The sequence below is a fragment of the Diorhabda sublineata genome, chromosome 8 (genome assembly GCF_026230105.1).
Source record: "Diorhabda sublineata isolate icDioSubl1.1 chromosome 8, icDioSubl1.1, whole genome shotgun sequence".
NCBI classification, from domain to species: domain Eukaryota; kingdom Metazoa; phylum Arthropoda; class Insecta; order Coleoptera; family Chrysomelidae; genus Diorhabda; species Diorhabda sublineata.
The window spans coordinates 20,060,508-20,080,738 of NC_079481.1; the positions used below are offsets into that span (position 1 = coordinate 20,060,508).

A 20,231-nucleotide genomic window follows, 5' to 3' on the forward strand; every position below is an offset into this window, starting at 1 on the left:
GGTGATCTGCATTTCATCATAGAATGAGTCTGTTTCTTCTTGACTTTTACTCGTATCAGGAGCATACACGCTTAATATATGGGTTTTAGTTGTTTCTGTAAATTTAAACGTGGTTTGTAGCAGTCTGTCGCTTATATACTTTATGTCTAATTATGTTTTTGTCATATTTCTCGTGCACTAATAGGTCTACTCCCGATGCTGCTCTTTCATCTTTTGGTTTCCCATTATATATCAATGTATACTCCGCGATTCTAAAGTTGCCAGCTCCTTTCTTTTTCGTCTCAGACAAGGCACATATGTCTATTTTATGTTTCTTAAGCTTTATTATAGTTTCTTGGTCTTTGTTAGCAATTGATGTAACATTCCAGGTGGCTATTCGCAATTGTTGTCGCTTCCAAAATCGTTTTTTCCTTAACTTTGCCGGGTCGTTATAAGTTTTATCAGTCCTATCCGGCAGCATGGTTGTTGAGCTACTCACTCCGCCCAATGGCCATACTGGCAGAGTTTCTTTGCTTCTCAAATCATCCAATTCGGTCCATTTGGTCGAAGCGCGTGGACATATAGATAATGTCCGTTTACTATAGGCCGCTTTGCATGGGTTCTAATCTACATCCCGATTGGTATATGAGGTGACAGCTCCCGCCATTTGGTAATTTACTTTCTGTTCTTGGAACCGAATTTCAAATGATGCCGGGATTACTTTTAAAGATACTCTTGGCTTTTAATCGTTATATTCTACCTCAGAGAAAATATAAATGGTCCGAAAAATTAAAGGAATTTAATGTCTATTCGTATCGAGACCAGAAAAGTGGAATTTACGGGCACGAAGAGAAATTTAAAATAAAAATTATAAAACATTTTGGTAACGATCAGATTATTTCGATAACTTTGCACTCAACGAAATAGTCGCTGTTACGCCCTCTACACGTAATGTACTATTACCAACATCTAATGCAATTAAAATTTAAAAACGCCGACAAACAAAAATGTGGCTGTATGCTTGAATTTTAAGGCATGTCAATTTTTACTACTGATTTGCAATTGCAAATAAATATTGAAAAGTGCGGTTTTCCATGACCCCTTAAGTTTATAATGGAGATATGGAGTGATTAATGTTGGAGATGTTCTCTTAAACGTAAAAAGTTAACTATATTTTTAATTATAGTAAGCCAAAAACAAAAATTAGTTAGAAAGAAACACTGTTGCGCACAAAGTCAAAACAAAAAAGGCCGACTAGGAAATTTTGAGAATGTTTAGTGCTCCTGAGACAAAGTTTTTGTGGTGTGAGAAATCTACTATCGAGTTATAGTAATTCTTGTTACCGCCCTTGGCAGATTTTTATTCATCGTGAATTCACGCATGTTCTTTCGGCCTTTTTTTACCGTGAATTCACGGTGTATTTTCACCAAAATTCACGTGGTATATGTACAGCCTATAAATGGGACACTATCGATTTTTTATGATTTAAAATTTCAAATAATTAAAAATAATTTTTTTTAGTTTTATTATTTTTTTCTCTATTATTTTATTTTATAAAATAATTATATCGTTACATATTTTTTTTGGTAAAAAGCTACGTTCATTTCATCGTGAATTTACGCGAGAATACACCAAATCATGAGAAAATACATTGTGGATGCACGAGTTCGCGGTGAAAAATTAGTCGACTGTCCACGTCTGAATTCACCGTTAATTTTCATTGAATTCTCGTAGATATTTTGTCTGTCGTGAATTCACGGTGGATTTGAATCTCACTCGGAAAATAAATTTCTGCCCCGACAAAAAATACCTTTTTCAACGCACTCATAAAAAAGAAAACTGAGGGGTATAGATGCAAAACACATTCTCCAATTTTTGAACAATCACAGAGCTTGACGCCACCAAAGCGTCATGGGATTGCTGATCTTGTTTACTAAAGTTGACGCTATCTAATTAAACTTTGAAAGTGTGTTGAATTTAATTCATAATAAAAGTGATAAATACTGAGTAAATGTGAAAATGGAAGAACTAGTGCAACCATCAACATCTGGGAACAAGGAAAAAGCCAAGGACAATAGAGAAATGGAAACGAAGTAAAGCTAAAGTAGCAAGGTTAGTAATCTGGAAGGCTTAACTTAATTCATTATTAACACTATCTTATAAAAGTAGGTTTTTGAAGTCAAAACATTATTGGGTATCTTCATGCTCATTAAAAATGACTTATTTAAACAAACAAAAATTAATTTCAACAATGTTAAAAGCAATCTTATCTTATTGCTTGTAGGCTAGTAAATTGTAAATAATGCATAGGTTGTAAAAAAGGGCAATAATTTCTAAACAACTAGACCCAACAAAAATATTATTAGCCCTCTATAAATAAAAGCTAATAATATTTTTCTCTTTCAGGTAAACACTCAAAGGTCCACCCAAGTTTCCAATTTGCTGCCACAACACAAAAAAATACAGTGTTCAACGGTCCCACTCCAAGATGTTAGAAGATTTCACCAAAACTTTATTTTCAGAGGAATAAAATTAATCAGGATAACTTTATCCTTAAAATTTACCTCCTCTGAACTAATTAGAAGAATACGTTCAACTATTTTTCCGAAACAAATATTTCATACATTCAAAGGACCAAGGCAAGCCAATGATTTCAGTTTGCTTAAACACTTTCTTCCGAACTCTTGATATTTCAAGATTTCGAGTTAATGGAGTCTGACCCAGTTCAGAGAAACGGGACAGCTTTGTAAGGAGGATAGAGGGGGTGATAAGGTTTCTGTAAAAAATCAGCCAAAAACAGAAAATATTGGAGTTTATTAACTCATTCAAATGTTTTGAATCACATTACTGTACTAAAACACGCAGGAAGAAGGAATCTTCCTGCTGAATTAAGTATTGAAAAATGTGGAGAATGTACAACAAGTGCACTTACCGACGACGAAGATAATCTGAAAGTCACACACTGGTACTTTAGAAACATTTTTAATACAAATTACAATCTCGCATTTGAATCACCACGAGTTGATGTTAAAACGAATACCAAAAAGCTGAACTCTTCTTCCCTATCACCATCCACAGCTTCCTACCCTCTGATAGAGTATTTGTATTTATAGAAAAATCAATCAAGATGAAAGATGTCATTTACAAGTCTTCTGAGTACATTGATATCATTAATGAACATGCAACGGTAGTTAAAGTTGGAGCGGAATGTGAAGTTTTTGACTGGAAGAAGGAAAAAAGAAATTTTTCAAGGCACCGGGTCAGTTTCACTTTCAGTTTAGAGCTTGCAGAAGAATAGTTGTGACAAGAACATTTAAAAAAACATTCTTGTCAAAGGGGGGAAGCACTACGGCGTCTAATGGCGGGACAATCAGGATTTCGTTTGCTATAAAAACATTATTGATCAGGCCATTGACAATGAGGACGAAGAACTGGTCTGTTAACCAATTGAAAAGGTTAATGCCACTAATGTTTAAATAAGTTAACCTGATAACCTAACCTACTATGAAAAGACAATATAGTAATTGGTAAAAATTTTTGCCTTTATTCCAAATAAAACTTACATCTATGGGTACCTTTTTTATGAATCAAACCCAGATAACAGTTGAAGTACTTCCAATAACTTTTCTTGGTTCTGGTTGTTTGGTTGGGTATAATCAAATCTCCATGAGGTTTTGGTGCAAAACTCACACTTGACCACTTGTTTGATGCAAAAATGGCATTAACCAAATTTCTAAGTTAAATTCTTACTATATTAGAAATGCATTTAGGGTTATGTTTGTGTAAAAATATTTTATAATGATAAGAGAATACTATAAAAAATTATAATAATTTGACTTGTATTTCAAATATAAACAGTTTTTGACGTTTCAAACAGCGGAGAATGTGAGTTTTGCATCTATACCCCTCAACTCTTGCCTTTTCATCGGGGCAAATCGCATTATATTGTACTTTTTCGTTACGTCTCCAAGAAATTCATTTTTTCTGCAGCATTTAATAAGCATTAGTCAAGCATTTAATTATACAGGCCCTAACGAGACCACACGAGTCTATACTTCTTCAACAAACCATATTTTCTGCTGAGAAATATCGGAAAAGTAATTTTTTCGTGATGTCCAAGAATAGGAATTTTTTTTTCAAAATTTTTTTATCATTGAAAAAATGAGAAATTAATTATGGAAGCATTCTACTTCAATTATTTATTGATTTTGCACTTTTAACTTGCATGGCTCTGCTAACTTTTTACTAAACTTAGCAGAACAGCGAATTTCTCAAAGATTATCATTTCGTAAAATGGTACTTAATTAGCATTTAATTTTCCGCTTATTGTTTTTCTGTCTGCTCATATTGCTCTGCTAACTTTAGTGACATCAATTCTTATGCATTACGAATAAGACTATTTATTTTATACACACAGCATCTAACGTAAGTACAAACAACTGTCGAATAAAATTGCAATTGATAAGCTATGAAATATCAATAGTCAAAACAAATCTGAAATCTTACTCAGTAATCAAAAATTTATATAACCGAACGCAAAGCGAGTAGTGAGCTCCAAATAAAGTGGATTGCCGAGTCGATACCGAACAGAGTCATCAGATGTACATAGCTGCGTAATACGAACGGAGTAATTATTACTGATCTTCTAATAACCCCTAATGTCGAAAGATGCTTTACATGTGATTTGGACATATCATATTTTTCAATGTGCCGCACGGCCAAGCAATAAATTTCGATCCTTTATTGCACATATCTCGGTTTCTAATTACAAATACAGAGAAATGTAAAACAATTTTTTGGAATATTTTTTACCACCTTCTTTTTGGAGTAATGGACAGTTGTTCATCGTAACGATAGGTCAAGTATCTTGCTTAAAGGTGAATGTCACATGATCAGTTTGGAGGTATTCCTTTTCGTCCATTTACCGATTTTGTTAGTGTGTTAGCGTTTTTTAGGAGGTTGTATGATCTGAAAACGTGGCTATGATAATGACGGCTGTTGTATAGAGATCAGATATGTAAAGCAGATATAAATTAGGTCCTAGCACGCTGCCGTGCAGTCCCCATATTGTATCGGTATCAAATGTATGAGTGTGATTCCCTATATATCATTTCAAAATGTCTCTCTGCCAGGTGAGACTACAGCATAACAAATAAAGTGTATGGTAAGTTCATATTCATTTTGAACAGCGGTCCTTCTTGCCAATCCTTTGAGACGAAATGTACTTTCATAAGATTCGATACTTCACTAGTTACTGCTCTCACCAGCTGACAGAATAATTTTGAGTTAAGTTTTTCTTTTGTTATTTTTATACTGTTTGGCAATTACCACGATCAATCTGTGCAACCTATGATCGTGTGATACAAATTGCTCTTTGTTCCGCGAACATAACCGAAGGCAAGTAATGTGCCATGAGTGAACGTCGAAGAGGGTCTATGAATTTTATTTGAATTGTGTACAGAGTTAATTACATGGGACGTAACGAAAATATGGGCATTATGATTGTGACGATCTATATAAAAATGACAACATTTTATTATGTACAGGTAGTCTTAAAGACGTACCAAAAAATTGATAGTAAAGTGGCGGTTCAGTACAAAAAAAATTGAGACGTACGGTATATACGAGGTGTAAACACGTGACCATCGGATGCCAAAAGAGGAAACTCACTCTTTTAGCATCAGTGGACGTACGACGCACATACGTAGATTTCTAGGAATTAGGCGGCCATAAGTCGAAATTCCAATAATCGACTGATGACAAACAATTTTTTCCTGGAATAGTAGACTACCTGACGAACAATAATCAACCTCACCCACATCCCTAGACTGCGCGAGCGCGCTGCATTACTAGTCGAAACTTGATTGTCGCACTTACTGCACGTGAAAGTTCTTGACGCCCTTTTCGTATATCATTTTCTTCGGTGAATATTTTATGTGTCGTGTCATATTTGCTTGTTTAAGTGATGGATACCAATAATACAGGTAAGCCTTTATTAAATTAATATGAAATTGTATTAAATATATTGTCAATAAATGACTTGATGAGCCGTCAATAATACCCTTTTTTAGAAATGTTTTTTCTTTATTTTTCAATTTCAATCGAAAAAAAAAACTTCACTTGCGCACCTTTCTGAGTTACATTTTTGATTTCATTATATAGTAGTCTTATAAAGAAAACTGCTTAAAATCAGCTGCTAGTTTTAAAAATAACCGAGTTTGAAATTTTTTTGACAAAAATAGGAAAAAATCGGATTTTATGTTTTTGTGTTAATATTATTTTTTTATTGTTATAGGTTCACCTGGCTGGTCGGGGTTGAAAATGTTGACTCGTAAATACCTCTTCGATAAAATGAACGAGCAACATTCATTATCGATAAATGAAAAAATTAAATATTTAGAAAATTATCTACTCGTGTGTTACGGGGACACAGAAGAACATAAAAATGTGATAAAAAAGAAGTTTTCGTATTTTAAATGTGATTTGATAAAGAGGTGGTCTCGGGCGCATAGAATACTTGAAAATTTTTTGGCGGCCAATAATTCTTGGTTGGAAGGAACATTTGAGATCCCCGTAGACACGCATCAAAGGCCAGGACGACCTACCAAATCTTTTATCGAATCTAGTGAAAGAACAAAGAGAAGAAAAACTGAAGGAGTCCGCGCATCTTACGACGAAGAAGTAATTGTTCACGCGGCATAAGTAATTTTACAAACAGAAGGAAAAAGAAACGCGTCTACTGTTTTAAAAGACATTACAAATTCTTCTGCGTCTGCCAGTGATTGTAAAAACAGACATTCAAAGTCAAAAGAAATGTTTGTTGAAGCCGATTTGACCAGAAGACAGTACGAAATTATTAGAGCAACGAACAAAAGATTCTATCCACATTATGAATTATTATTGAAGGCCAAAGAAGATTGCTACCCACCCAAGGAGTCATTACGAGTGACGTATACCTGCACAGAAGGAAACCAACAATCATAGTTGGATCACACTGTAACCAGATTATCCCTCTTCTTAGAAGAAGTCTTACTCACACTTGATGCCGTTGAAAGGAACTCGTTACTGTTAATTTGCAAAAGGGGTTGTGACGGCTCTCAACAACCCCAGTTTAAACAAAGACTCTCAAACGAAGATGAATCTGATGCGAATATATTTATAAGCTCATTTGTGCCTCTACGAATTGTTTGTGGTGAGGATAAAAGTAAAATCATGTGGCAAAATCCAACTCCATCTTCACCTAGATATTGCCGTCCAATAAGATTTAGATTCGTAAAAGAATCTACGCACATCACAAAAGAAGAAATCAATTATGTAAAGAATAGTGTAAACTCATTAAACTTGACGAAAGTTGACCTCAATGGAGAGAATTGTTTTTTTCAACATAGTTTTAAAATGACTATGGTTGACGGAAAGGTCTGTATGCAGCTACAGACACCAAATCGACCAGCAGATGTTATATATGTGGAGCTACATCAAAAGATTTCAATGATTTAACAAAAAAAAAATTATGAATGCCCTGAAGCTCTTGAATTTGGCCTTTCCGTATTACATGCAAGAATCCGGATATTCGAAAGTGTGCTGCATATAAATTGCCCGTGAAAAAATATCGCGAGAGACGAACTAAAGAAGAAATAAATCTAGAAAAGCAGAAGAAACTTCATATTCAGCAAAGATTTAGAGAGGAGACAGGTCTCTTAGTCGATATGTCAAAAAGTAACTTCGGAAACACAAACGATGGAAATACCAGCAGAAGATTCTTCGAGAACCCTGAATTGGCTGCAGAAATCACTGGGATAAGTTATGACTTGATTATTAGATTAAAAGTGATATTAGAAGCCATATCAAGCGGCCATAAGATTGACGTAGCAAAATATGATAAATACGCCATGGAAACTGCGAAACTATATGTTGAGTTATATGGCTGGCATCCTATGACTCCAACGATGCATAAGGTCTTAATTCATGGAGCTTCAATAATAGAAAATTCGTTGTTGCCGATAGGACAACTTTCGGAAGAATCTGCTGAGGCTAGCAATAAACATTTTAGGTCTTATCGCCTAAACTTTGCTTGCAAGTTTTCGAGGGAAGAATGCAACTTAGATATTTATCATAGGTTACTATTAACATACAACCCATTTATTAGTTCCATGAGAAAGACCAAAAAAACCGCTTCAAAATTATTTTTGCCTTAGACAATGCAGCTATTAATTCCTGCTGAGCCAAACCGACCAATGGAAATTGATGAAAGCGGCTAATGTAACTTGTATTGTATAACGAATGTAAAGATCCTTTTAATAATATAATATATTTACTTATTTATTAGAACAAAATAAACTTTGTTTTATTTAATAATACATACCTGAAAGTATTACTAAAACGTAGACAGCTGTCCCTCCTTGGGGAAAGCCGTGAGTATGTCATATGTATTTTCAATATAATAATCAATCAATCAATAACCCTACTTCAAATATACAGATTTTTTGCTTACACTAAAAAACTATTTATCAACAACTATTAATATTTGTATTGTACTATGTATATATCCCAGTGTAATAGTGTAATAATCCTCCTCTGTCTTATTGGTCCGAAAAACTGCTGGTTTTAGCCTAGCCAAAGGCAATGGTTTTTAATTTTATTTATAATTAAAGTTCGGATTTGCAAGAATTATAGTTTTAAATTTTGATTTAAAGTACAGTCTTCGTTATATTATTTTTGCAAATATATCCAATTAATTCTCCTCTAATCATGAGTGACCATGATTCAGACTCCGATTTTTTGTTCGACAATATTACATCCGATGGTGAAAGTGAAAATTTTACTAGTAGTCAGGATGAAATTTTATCAGACTCTAGTAATACTTCATCTGTTTATGACGATCCACCTGCTTGGAATATGATAAGCGATCTATTTGGGGATACTTGACCTGATAATGTGCCAGAATTCCTTGGAATTGCAGGTCCAAATCCTGATGGGTTTCCCGATGAAGATGTATCTTTTACAAGGTGTGTAAATGCTTTTTTGACAGATGAATTATTGAATTTTATTGTGAAATTTACGAATACTAAAACTCGATTATATTTTATATACTCAATTCTGTAAATCAACCACTTCTAGCTTTTAAAATTCATGGTCTACAACGGCACGAAATAAATTAAAATATTCTTTGGATATCTACTGAATATAGGCCTCAATAAAAAAACACAAATATCAATGTAATGTAAAGGTCTGAGTCAAAACAGATTTCTATCAATATTGAAATTCTTAAGATTTGCTGACCTAAATGCTCTACAAGCAAATGATAGATTATTTTATATTAAACCATTTTTAGAACGCTTAGAGAGAATTTTCAACATAACCATCAACCAAATAAGAATGTTGATGAATCGTTGATGTTGTACAAATGTCGCTTGTATTTCCGACAATATATGAAGTCAAAGCGTTCCAGATTCAGAGTTTAGTCTATGCACCTCTGAAGTACAGTTTTGAAATTTACACTGGACAAGGACAGCAGCAGTTACTTCTTCCTGGCTACGTTGATAATGCTAGATTATCGCTTTCAGAAAGAATACTAGTTCATCTTGGTAGAAACTTACTGAATTTGGGTTATTCTTTCTATACAGATAATTCGTACGGTAGCACTCGGATTGCTGAATATTTATTACCAAGAGAAACTCTACTTACTGGTACGATACGATCGATAGAGCGGTTCCAGAAAGGGTTAAGTAAGTTCTGGAGCGAAAGACACCAAAAAGTAATATACCCTCGTAGAAGTTACGTAGCCACCCGAAATATGTATGTATGGGGTACAGACGATAAGTGACGTAAGCGAATAATTGACCCTTGAGCCGTAACGGATTTAGCATATATCTCCGTTAGTTGGATTGTCATAGAATGGATGAAACTTTCCACCATTTTTAAAAACATTATCAAAACTTCAGTTAATAAGATGTCCACTGTTGCTTATTTGTATAAAACAAATTTTAATTGCCCTATACTCTGCATTCATCCTGCGTAAGTCTGTTGTTCATAGTATAAACTTTCAGATCACGTAATCCTATGCACTAGTGTACACTGCCGAGCTAAAATTAAGGATAAGGTCACTTTATGTATGTTTCTTGTTGTATATTCGGTTTATTCTATTGTTCAGAATTTATTGTCTGTATAAAAGTATAGTTTTAAGGTACTATAACCCTATATATACCTATAAAAAATATCAGGTGATTGTTAACACAAAATAATAGTCATGTCACTTTCATTAATCAAATTTTTATTTGCTGAATAATTCATGGTAAATAGAAATGGTATTATCAATCACGTACATCTGGGGAAATGGGAAAGACCCTGATATAACATACGTGTCGGTTTATCAATTTATGCCTAAACGGTCAATAATTCTGATCAATAGTTTAAATCAAATATGAAGTTTTAAATAAATAAGTTTTAAAATCGTGATGTCGGTTGACGTAAAGTACAACAGAAAATTTGAACAAAAAATTACTACACTGATAAAAGTGAATACTTTTTATATTACTAAGACCATATACAAATTTATTAAACGTAAACGTCGTTTTTCATAATTTTTCATTACATATTTCATATATCCTTACAACTAAGTTGCTAATATACACATTTTATTGCAATGTGAATATGGAACCCTTTCTTAGTGTCAACTCCATCTAAAAATTGGTTTAACCATCTAGGTGGAACTTGATCAAGCACTATTTGACTCACCCCGTACGCGTCAACTCTATTTCTTAAAATAGAGCACATAGGACGACTTTGTATAGTGACTTTTTTACTGTTTTATATAACGGAATACGAAGTTAGAATTCCACAATTTTTGAATAATTAACTTTGAAGACAAAATTATCAAAGTACCAAACAAAATTTACTTAGTATCTTCTATTGCCATCAAGTGCTCTTATTGCAGCTTTCGTCTTGTTTTTCATTGACATTATTAATGTTTTGATGAAAGGTATACCTTTCCACTCCTTTGTTGACGTGCTTCAACGTGAAATTGTATTCTATAAAATCAGCGACTGGTATATTTCTGTAGCGTTCCATTAATGTTTAGTCTATCCCCCTTGCTGACGTTCCATAAGGTTCTATATTAGCCCCGTTTTATACATAATTTATACGATATATTGATAGCCCAGACCCTCGTCACCACTTGGAAAAGGTCCAATCCCAGAATCTGTTAAAATTATTCTCGGATTGGTGCTGGAGATGGAGGGTGACTCTCAATTCTTTATAAACCAAGCCATCGTCTTGAAACCTCCATATACCCGGTGGGTACGATTTCTACCTCAAAATTTCCACTAAACTTTTTAGGGAGAAAGTCTCAAGATCTGCAAGGAAGTGCAGTGAGATTCACTCACACTCTCAGTTGGACGGCGGATCTAAGCGATACTATGGGTAAACCATGAAGGCGAGTCTGTCTCGTCGAGGCTCTAGGAGGAAAATTCAAGCGAACCTACTCTCTTTCCCTACTTGATACGTATAAAACCTACATCAGTGCCATAACCCACTACAGAGCAAACGCCTACTGTACCTTTCCCAACCATCTCCTCAAAAGGCTCTTATCTTGCGAGCGTTTCATTCTCAGGTAATGCCAATAGAAGTACTGATTCAGCCCCAGTAACAGCGCTTATGTGGATATTGACATAACACCTATTTCGAGCCGTCTAAATGACCTATTAGCCCGATATGTGATTTGCACCATCGAATCAAATAATATCTACCAAAAACATTTTTTTAACCCTTTGGATCACTACTACGTGGCCTCTTTTCTCAAAGTCCAAAATGAAACTTCCTTATACCCTATTCGGCTCAACAGCCAATTGGTTGACGACAGGAAATAATACAGTTGCAACTGTACTCATTTACTTGCTGACTTAAACGAAGAAAAAATAATCTATTACACTCGAAAAGTGTTTGTTTCATCCAGCCTTTTTTACTCTTTTTATTCTATTCAGTCCGCACCACTATACCCTCCTAAATCTAATATAACTCCAGCACTGCAGAGAAAAGAGTTTTCTATATCAGGACCAAACCTAAGATATTCCTCAACACACATAAATAATGCCCCCCCATCCCATTCACAAAAAACCAATGAACCTCTCTCTTCCTTTTTTTTATAGTATATCTTTGAAGTATCTTATGCAGATATTTTACGTAGATGAGATTCTTTTTTTCCTTTTAGAAAAATATCGGGACGAAACTTTTCCAAAAGCCGTAGCCTGCATTGAATAGAGAAAAAAATTCAATTGTGAACGCGTGAAGCTTAAATAATTTATGTGTGAACATCAACTCTGTTAGTGAGGTTAACGATAGTGGTACAGACTTGTGCAATCTACAAGCATTCAATATTTTTATTTAACTAATTAACTGATATTTTTATGTTGTTAATTACAGTAAGAGTAAGATTAAATATAAAAATTTATGTTTGCTTATTTTAAAAATCAAAAAAAAATCATATTGAAACGCTTGCAAAAGCTCAATACGTTTCAAAATTGGTCAATCATAAAAAAATGCATGTAATATGTTAAATATGCACTTTGCATATTTTGTTTCCTTAGTAATAAACTTCCTCCATGACCTTCTCTCGCTGGTATAAAGAATATAGCGACGGATATCCGTTGGTGATGAGATATGTGTTGGCTGACCCTGTTCTTCGGTTATTGTTGGAAACATTAACTGAGTGAGTCTTATGATCGAAGAAGATACAAGATTCACCTATCAAGCCATTGAGACAACTCTTGGTGCTGGAACCGCAAAACTAGAGTCAATTTTACAGCATCATCTTCATGTAAAACAATTTGTTACTAGTTAGACGCCACACACGCTTAATGATTTCCAAAAGACAGAATGAATAAGAATCATGCGGGAAACAATAGAAATGTTAAAAAATGGAGGGTATCGTGCTGATTCTAAAATAGTAACTGGTGAAAGTTATTGAGAAAATCAATATTCGTCATTTAATGTTGCACCACGATAATACATCGTCACACACTGCACAGTAGACAGTTGAATTTTTACGTGAAAATATTGTAACAGTCATTAAACTTCCACTCTATTCGCCTGATTTGATCCTGTGTCATATCAGGTTATTCTTTACATTAAAGAATAACCTGATGGATGACGTTTTACGATGAAAGATAAGGTAGATGCAATAAGCATTCCAAAATATGATTGGTTTTAAGCTTTTAAGTTGTGGAAGGTTGGATTCGAAAAATGAATTGATGTAGGTGGTGATTACTTTAAATATAATCATTTTCTTGTATGTCAAAATATATACTTTCAACCTCATATGAATATTGATAACTGACTAACTTACTAACAATGTAAACTCGGCGAATGGTTGTACTTAGGAAGGAGTATTTTAACGTGAAATGAAAGGGTATCGTGATTCAAACAGAACTCGATTTGATACACTTGATGATGTCAAGTACGGTTGGGTTGTCGACACAAAACGCTGCGTTGTGGCCAGGAGGAAAACGCGTTATTAGTCTTGTGAAAAATAATGGTGAATTTGTACTTAATGACTTGCTATTTTCGGCCCATAAAATAGCAAAATGGCAAAATTCTGGTTTAATAAATTATTTGTTATTAGCTTCCGTTTGTTGTCTTAAAAACACATTTTTTGTTTCTTGCGTATTTCTAGTGGGTGCCGTATTCACTAAAATTAAAACACCTAAAATTGTGAAAAAGATAGAAGAAAAAAAAACAAAAACACTAAGGCCGCTGTTATACTTCCAAGCGTCAAGCGACGTCATGTTCATTTGTTTCACATTGTTTTTAGATGTAGTTATGTAGATACGGGAGGTGAAGTGTCTATGAAATGATTCAGGAGGTATCGCCCGCGGTACGTTTGCAGTATATTTTCATGTCTCGGTGTAACCACGCGTGTTTTCAAAAGACAATTGATGTAAATTTTATGCAAAATGCTAATACTGCAGAATAATTGCAGAAAGAAGACAACGATGCCTTCAGAAAGCATGAGCAAATGTAATATGTTTCAGGAAACATCAACCAAAAGCATCTTTCCAGTTCACTCAATGAGGGACAACAACAAACATGTACCGTCGCGTGGACTACTGATAGAGCCGATGCCGGCGTCAACGGGTACATACCCAATGGCCGTTCACTGCCATTAGTCTGTTTTATTTAAAAAAATGTATCTTTCATATGTCACAGCATTATGGAACACCCTCTAAGGTTGTGAATAATTTGAAAATCTTTATCGCAATAATTAATCGAAGTCATACGAAAATAATGCCAAATAATCATTGTAGAAACAATTCAAAACTCCAAAATAGTTTGAAGGACTATACACAAGTTCGTTACATTCAAACTTAAATAAAAATACAAAACGAAATTGTTCATCCCTTCCATTTGTTTACTTCAAAACTAAGGATTTATTTGCGATTTACTACAAAGTAGAATTACTTTTTAAGACTATAATCGGGCGAAGAGCTGTGTAGAAATTCATTCTACGAGGGTTGCCAATCAGCTACAGCTTCAAGGAAAGATGCTAGGCTACATTCAACAACAGTACCGAAATGGTGTTCGCTGCTTCCGCCAAGTGCGAGGTTCGAGCAGTAATCCGGTTTCTCCCCAAAAGGAAGTTACCGACCGTGGAGATTCATCGGCAACTGACAGGTTTATGGTGAAGGTGCATGTCCATTCAGCAAACGGTGCAGGATTTTTGCGGAGCGTTGCACGGAACAACACTATGAATAAGTGGAAGACTGCCGGTTTCGGAATAGCTTATCCAAAAGATCAACAGTGAGCGGCCCAAAGATCGGAGAATCACTCTCTGTGAACTTGTTGAATGCATTCCTGAATCTTCCTGTTGCACAATTGAAAGAACTTTAACACAAGCTTTGGGTCATCGCAAGGTGAGTGCTCGTTTGGACCCCGAATACAGACTAACGGACACAAGGAGCAACGCCTTAACTGATTTTGCCAGTTCCTTCAACAATGTGAGGGGTAGGTAACTAGAAGATGTTGCTGGACTCTATCATCACAGAAGATAAAAGGTGGGTATTCCAATACGCCCGAAACAAAACCACAATCTCATCAATAGCGTCACTCTGATTCAACGCTACCAAAGAAATTCAAACAAACGTAGTCGGTAGGAAAGGTTATGACGACTATGTTTAGAGATCGGAAGGGGGTACTCCTCATCGATTTCATGCAACTTGGGATGACAGATATGGAGAAACATTTACCAAATTCCAATATTAGACCCCATGTCGCTCGTTAAACACTAGAGCTTTTGAAGAAATTTGGGTGGCTTGTTATGCCCCATCCTCTGTACATCCCGGATTTAGACCCCTCCGATTATCACCTCTTCCACAAGCTAAAGTAGCACTCAGGTGAAAAACGTTTAACGATTAAGTCGGAGTAGAGATAAAGCGCTTTCTCAATCACCGTCTTCAAAAGTGTGTCAAAAAATGGAGACTTTGTTGAAAATAGACAACAATGTAAGCTTTTCACTATGTAATGAATAAAAATAAACGGTAATTAATAAATATAATAATGAAAAATACGGGAACCATACTTTTGTTACAACCCTCGTAACCGCAACGCCACTTTAATTGCTCTTTTTTCGCGACTGTTTTTACCAGAGGATATTATATTATCCTCCCTACCAGTCACGATAATTTTCATGATAATTTATAAAATTATAGTAAGGAACAAGGACAGCGTAAAGGTTAATAATTTCATGAGAAAAGTATCGAAATATAAGTATTTTTACTAGCCTCCAACATCATCGTCAAAATCGTTCTCGACTAATAAATGTTACATCCCTTGTATTATAAATAACTATTGTTTTGAACAAATAAACGTATTTATGTTTTATCCTGGTAGCACACGCCGGGGATCCGCTAGATCCATTCCTTATTCCCTATTTTTGTAACAAAAATTACATATTTAATTATATGTTATTGCCATTTTATTCAAATTGAAACCAATATTTATAAATGCTTAACCAGTACAATTTTCTTTCATAATTTGCTTCTAACTAAATTTCTTGCTATTAAAAATCATTTAATAATAGCTTATTCGTTTGTTAAAGTTCAGTCTTAAATTTACTTACTATTAAAAAGATAATCCTGGCGCCTTCGGCGCTAACTATGTATTGAAATAGGATAATGTCATACATCTGGAGTTATAAATCACTTGTTCGCTATTTTATTCATACATTTATTAATGTTATGAATTAAACTATGCTCAACATCAATTATGTATGAGGTTAATTGATTCAAAATAAGAAAAACCATGCAAAAAACAATTAAATTTCATCTTATTGTTGTGGTATACTCAGCAAGTGTGCATTCACCTTGATTTTGATCCGTGCATGTGGCGTGGCAGCACTGTTAAACAATTTACAAGATGGCGTCGTGATGTTAGTCGCTGTTGTCGCGGACGTTATCAGAATACTTATCAAAATAAGTAAACAATTTAAAGCAACCGGCATCCGAAATCGATATCAATGCATTTGAACATTATTAGAGTTAGTGACAAGTGCACAATTATTGTACTTCGTGAAGTGAATGTGTGAAAAACCCCGTTGGAAAAATGTAATGTTTCTTTGTCTACATGAAGTAGACTATGCAAAGTGTTTATGGATGTTCTTTACTTCTGCCGACTATATCTCAGCTTTTAATCTTCTAGGATTATTTTGTGTGATACATTAACGAATATACTCGTAAGTAGTAACTTTTCATTATACTTTTCATTGAATTTTCCATAGTTTTCATAGAACATTTTAAGTAGGACAGCGAGAATCTTGGGCGTATACAAGAAAAATGTTATCAGTATACAACTGGTCCACAAATTTGATAAATAGAGGTTTCTTCCAATTTTTATTAAAAATATCGATTTTATTCCTTTACATGTATTTTGCAAATTGTTAATAGTAGATCGTGTTTGTGTCCAGAACATTTTTATTACCCATAAAAACCATTCTAACCGCATTGTACTTAAATTCTACACTGACGTTTTTTGGAGATGATCTTGTGGCCGTTAACCAGCATCCTATAATGTTTCAGTCACTTATTTTTTTATTGCAGATTCCCTATTTTGAAGACTGGTTCAACATTCCTGTGACTTTCAGTTTAATCTGTAAGTAAAATGTGCTTTAATTACACTGCAGGTGTTTTTATTTATGAATACTATATCTTTTTTCTCATGCTGATGAATTAAAGTTTAAACATATAGTAATAATTATTACAATATTTCATTCAACAACAATGTTATTTAATATTTTTCCAGTTGACATTAAGCAAATGCATTTTCACAGTAACTATGTACATTTTTTGACACTATGATATATCCAATAATTTGAATCCCATCTAAATGATATTTGTTATTTGTTGCAATTAATTAAATTACGTTTACAATTCATGGTTATGTATTAATGCATGTGTTTTAAAAGAATGTCTTGTTTAATAGACATTAATTATTATTAGGTAATTATTTCTGACATATTCTAATATGATAAACACAACTTGAGAACTTAGGAAATGGGGAAATTTGAATTTAAAAATGTCATTGTAAAGACATATATAGAAAATTACTATCTTATTTAAATTAATTTTATATTCAAAGTTATTCATCAAATTTTAGTCAACCCTTGGCATAATGTGTGCATTAATAAATTTCTTTAGTTGCTCCTTTCTTAGACACTTTTGTGTGTTCTTGTTGCTAAATTGTCTCTTTACATGGGAAGATATCTCAGTACTTAGAAAATAGATTAAAATTTCAACAAAACGATAAAAACTAAACCCACTTTAACAAACCATAAAATATCAAGAAATGATACATTTAAGAAAAACAGAATTTTTAGAAATGGATCACATAGATAGAAGTGAAGAAGCTGTTGATGACAAAAACCTAAACTACTTGATTAAAATTTATAGATCTATTTTAATGAAAGTACAAATAATTTCATTGATGGCAGCTCCACATTTCTGAAATGTAACAACTAAAGAAAAATTTTTTTTGCCGTTGACACATATTTTTATTTTGGTATTCATATTGTAGGTGATCTATTGATTAATATAATTATGCAAGCATCTTTAGTCATTTTCAAGTCATTACATATTGAAAAACAAAGTTAGTATTTTAATTGAAATAATGAATATGTATTCACCTAGACTATCTAAAAAATATCTTGTATTTGATTAAAAATTTATTATTATCTGATGACATTAATGGAATGGACGACATAAATGGAATGTATACAATGTAGTTAATTTTCAAAGTTGAAAATGAGAAAATATATTGTATAATTTTACAAATTGACAAATGATTTTAGTGTCATAAATATATACCCAACATTAAAAAAAACCATCAACACTCCAGAAGGATATGTCAGTGGTGTAAGGCTGGACTAACAAGTTCATCTCTTTTAAACACACAACAGACAACTTAAAACTATTGTCAATGAATTTGACATAAACAGGGGATTATGTCATAATCATTGACAATAATTTTAGGTGTCTGATTTTTTTTTTAAAGTAAATATGTATTCCTCCTGCACTTGTAAAATGATAGATTTCTTACTTTTTAATCTTTTTACTTTTACATCAGTTAAATATAAGTAGAAAAGGTATCGAATAACAAAAAACAAAATTCAAACTTATCTCTCTTTAATTTATATATTACTTATATTTATTGAACTAAGTCAAGACTGCGTAAAGTCGAATTGAATTCTCTTTCAAATTTAAAGAAATATTATTTTACCTATTTTAAAGAAAATTTTGAGAAAGTTCATTTATGTATTTTTGAATAATAATACCCAATCTTCTTCCCTTTCCTTTCACCTTTTAGTTAAAGTATTGGATGGGTGTTCGGGTCTGAGTTGTACCCAGTTCTGACAAAGTCTTCTATATTTTGCCATCTCACACAATTCCTTTATTAGGTATCCTGATTTGTTCTTCAATAGTGTTTCCTCATTTCATTATTTTTTTGTTCCCCATTCATTAACTACATCTATACTAATTCAACTATTTCTTGAATATTTTTTCTATTATTAGTTCTTGTTTTGTGACTTTTTGAATACTTTAGTTTCTTATCTTGTCCCTTTCAGCTTTCCCATTATTTTTCTTAGATATTTCATTTACATCACATATGTTTTTGCCGCACCTTTCCACCTTCTTCTTATCTAATTTTCTGCTGCATAAGTTGTAGTTCATAATTCCATTACACAGTACATTTCTTTTACACATCCATGTTTATTTTGTGTCTCAGAATTTTCTATTTATTGCATAGTAAAATTTTGTTGAAATCTTGTTCTGTTCGCCCTCTCTGCATCTATTTTGTCTGTCAGCACACTGTTAATTCAAATTGGTAGAGAGTATTCTAGTCTTTATGAAGTCAATGTGAAGTGAAATATTTTTTATCCCACTGATGGCACGCTGCTCAATGATGTGCATATTATATTCTTTATAATTCAAATTAGTATAGATAATTAAAAGTAGGGTATATAAAAAGCTTGCAATATTGACATAATTTTTTCATAAATAATGTTCATTAATATAATCAATCTGGAAATGTTGTTTGCCTAATAAGAACCATAAACTTTCTTGCTACAAAAAAGTATAGAATCTGACATGTTAGTATCTAAGAACAAGTTACCTAATGAAAACTGATTTTTTTGTGAAATAATGTAAATGTAAATCAACTAATTTGTAGATCAATAGTTTCTACAACCAACTATTTTCCTTTGATTGGAAAGAGTGAATTCTTGTTTCTGAATGATTTTCTGGGAGTCAAGAAGACTGCTAAAAGATGGAAACAACAGTGGTCATGATGGCTTTGCACTCCTTTCCAAACTATTGCAGCATAAAACTAAAGGCACTTTTTTTCCAACTGTCCACTGTTGCGAATGTTCAACACATGTTATACATAACAAAATATGGGGCCCAATATTGTATCTCTTGATCACCCAAATGATCACTAAAACAGGAAAGATTACTTCTATTCATTAAGTCAGAAATAGTTTTCCTCTTTTCTTTCGAAGTGTATTTACCACATAAATAACAAAAACATCGTTGTGGACAACCATTCTTTGAGCTCATTTTATTGATACTAGACTATAAAACAAGTAACATAACCAATCTAGTACTTCAACTTTATAATTAGTGACGGTGGATCATTTCAAGAATATAACTAATTTCTGGAATTAAGCAGGGCTGGAAAGGTAAGAAACTTGATGTAGGTATGAGTTCAGGGGT

At 33.3% G+C, this 20,231-nt stretch overlaps 1 protein-coding gene across 9 annotated transcripts in view; it reads left to right on the forward strand.

The window, feature by feature from the left end:
• The first annotated feature begins 16,357 nt into the window (after positions 1 to 16,357).
• Positions 16,358 to 20,231, forward strand: part of LOC130447221 (uncharacterized) — a 533,966-nt gene continuing 530,092 nt past the window's right edge. For 3 of the 9 annotated variants that reach the window (XM_056783913.1, XM_056783917.1, XM_056783911.1), the window contains exons 1-2: positions 16,364 to 16,699; positions 17,064 to 17,119. The gene's annotated coding sequence lies outside the window, so the exon portion shown is untranslated. Of the gene's footprint in view, positions 16,700 to 17,063; positions 17,147 to 20,231 lie in introns of all 9 variants that reach the window. The other 6 variants (XM_056783910.1, XM_056783912.1, XM_056783919.1 and 3 more) reach the window with 3 other exon arrangements.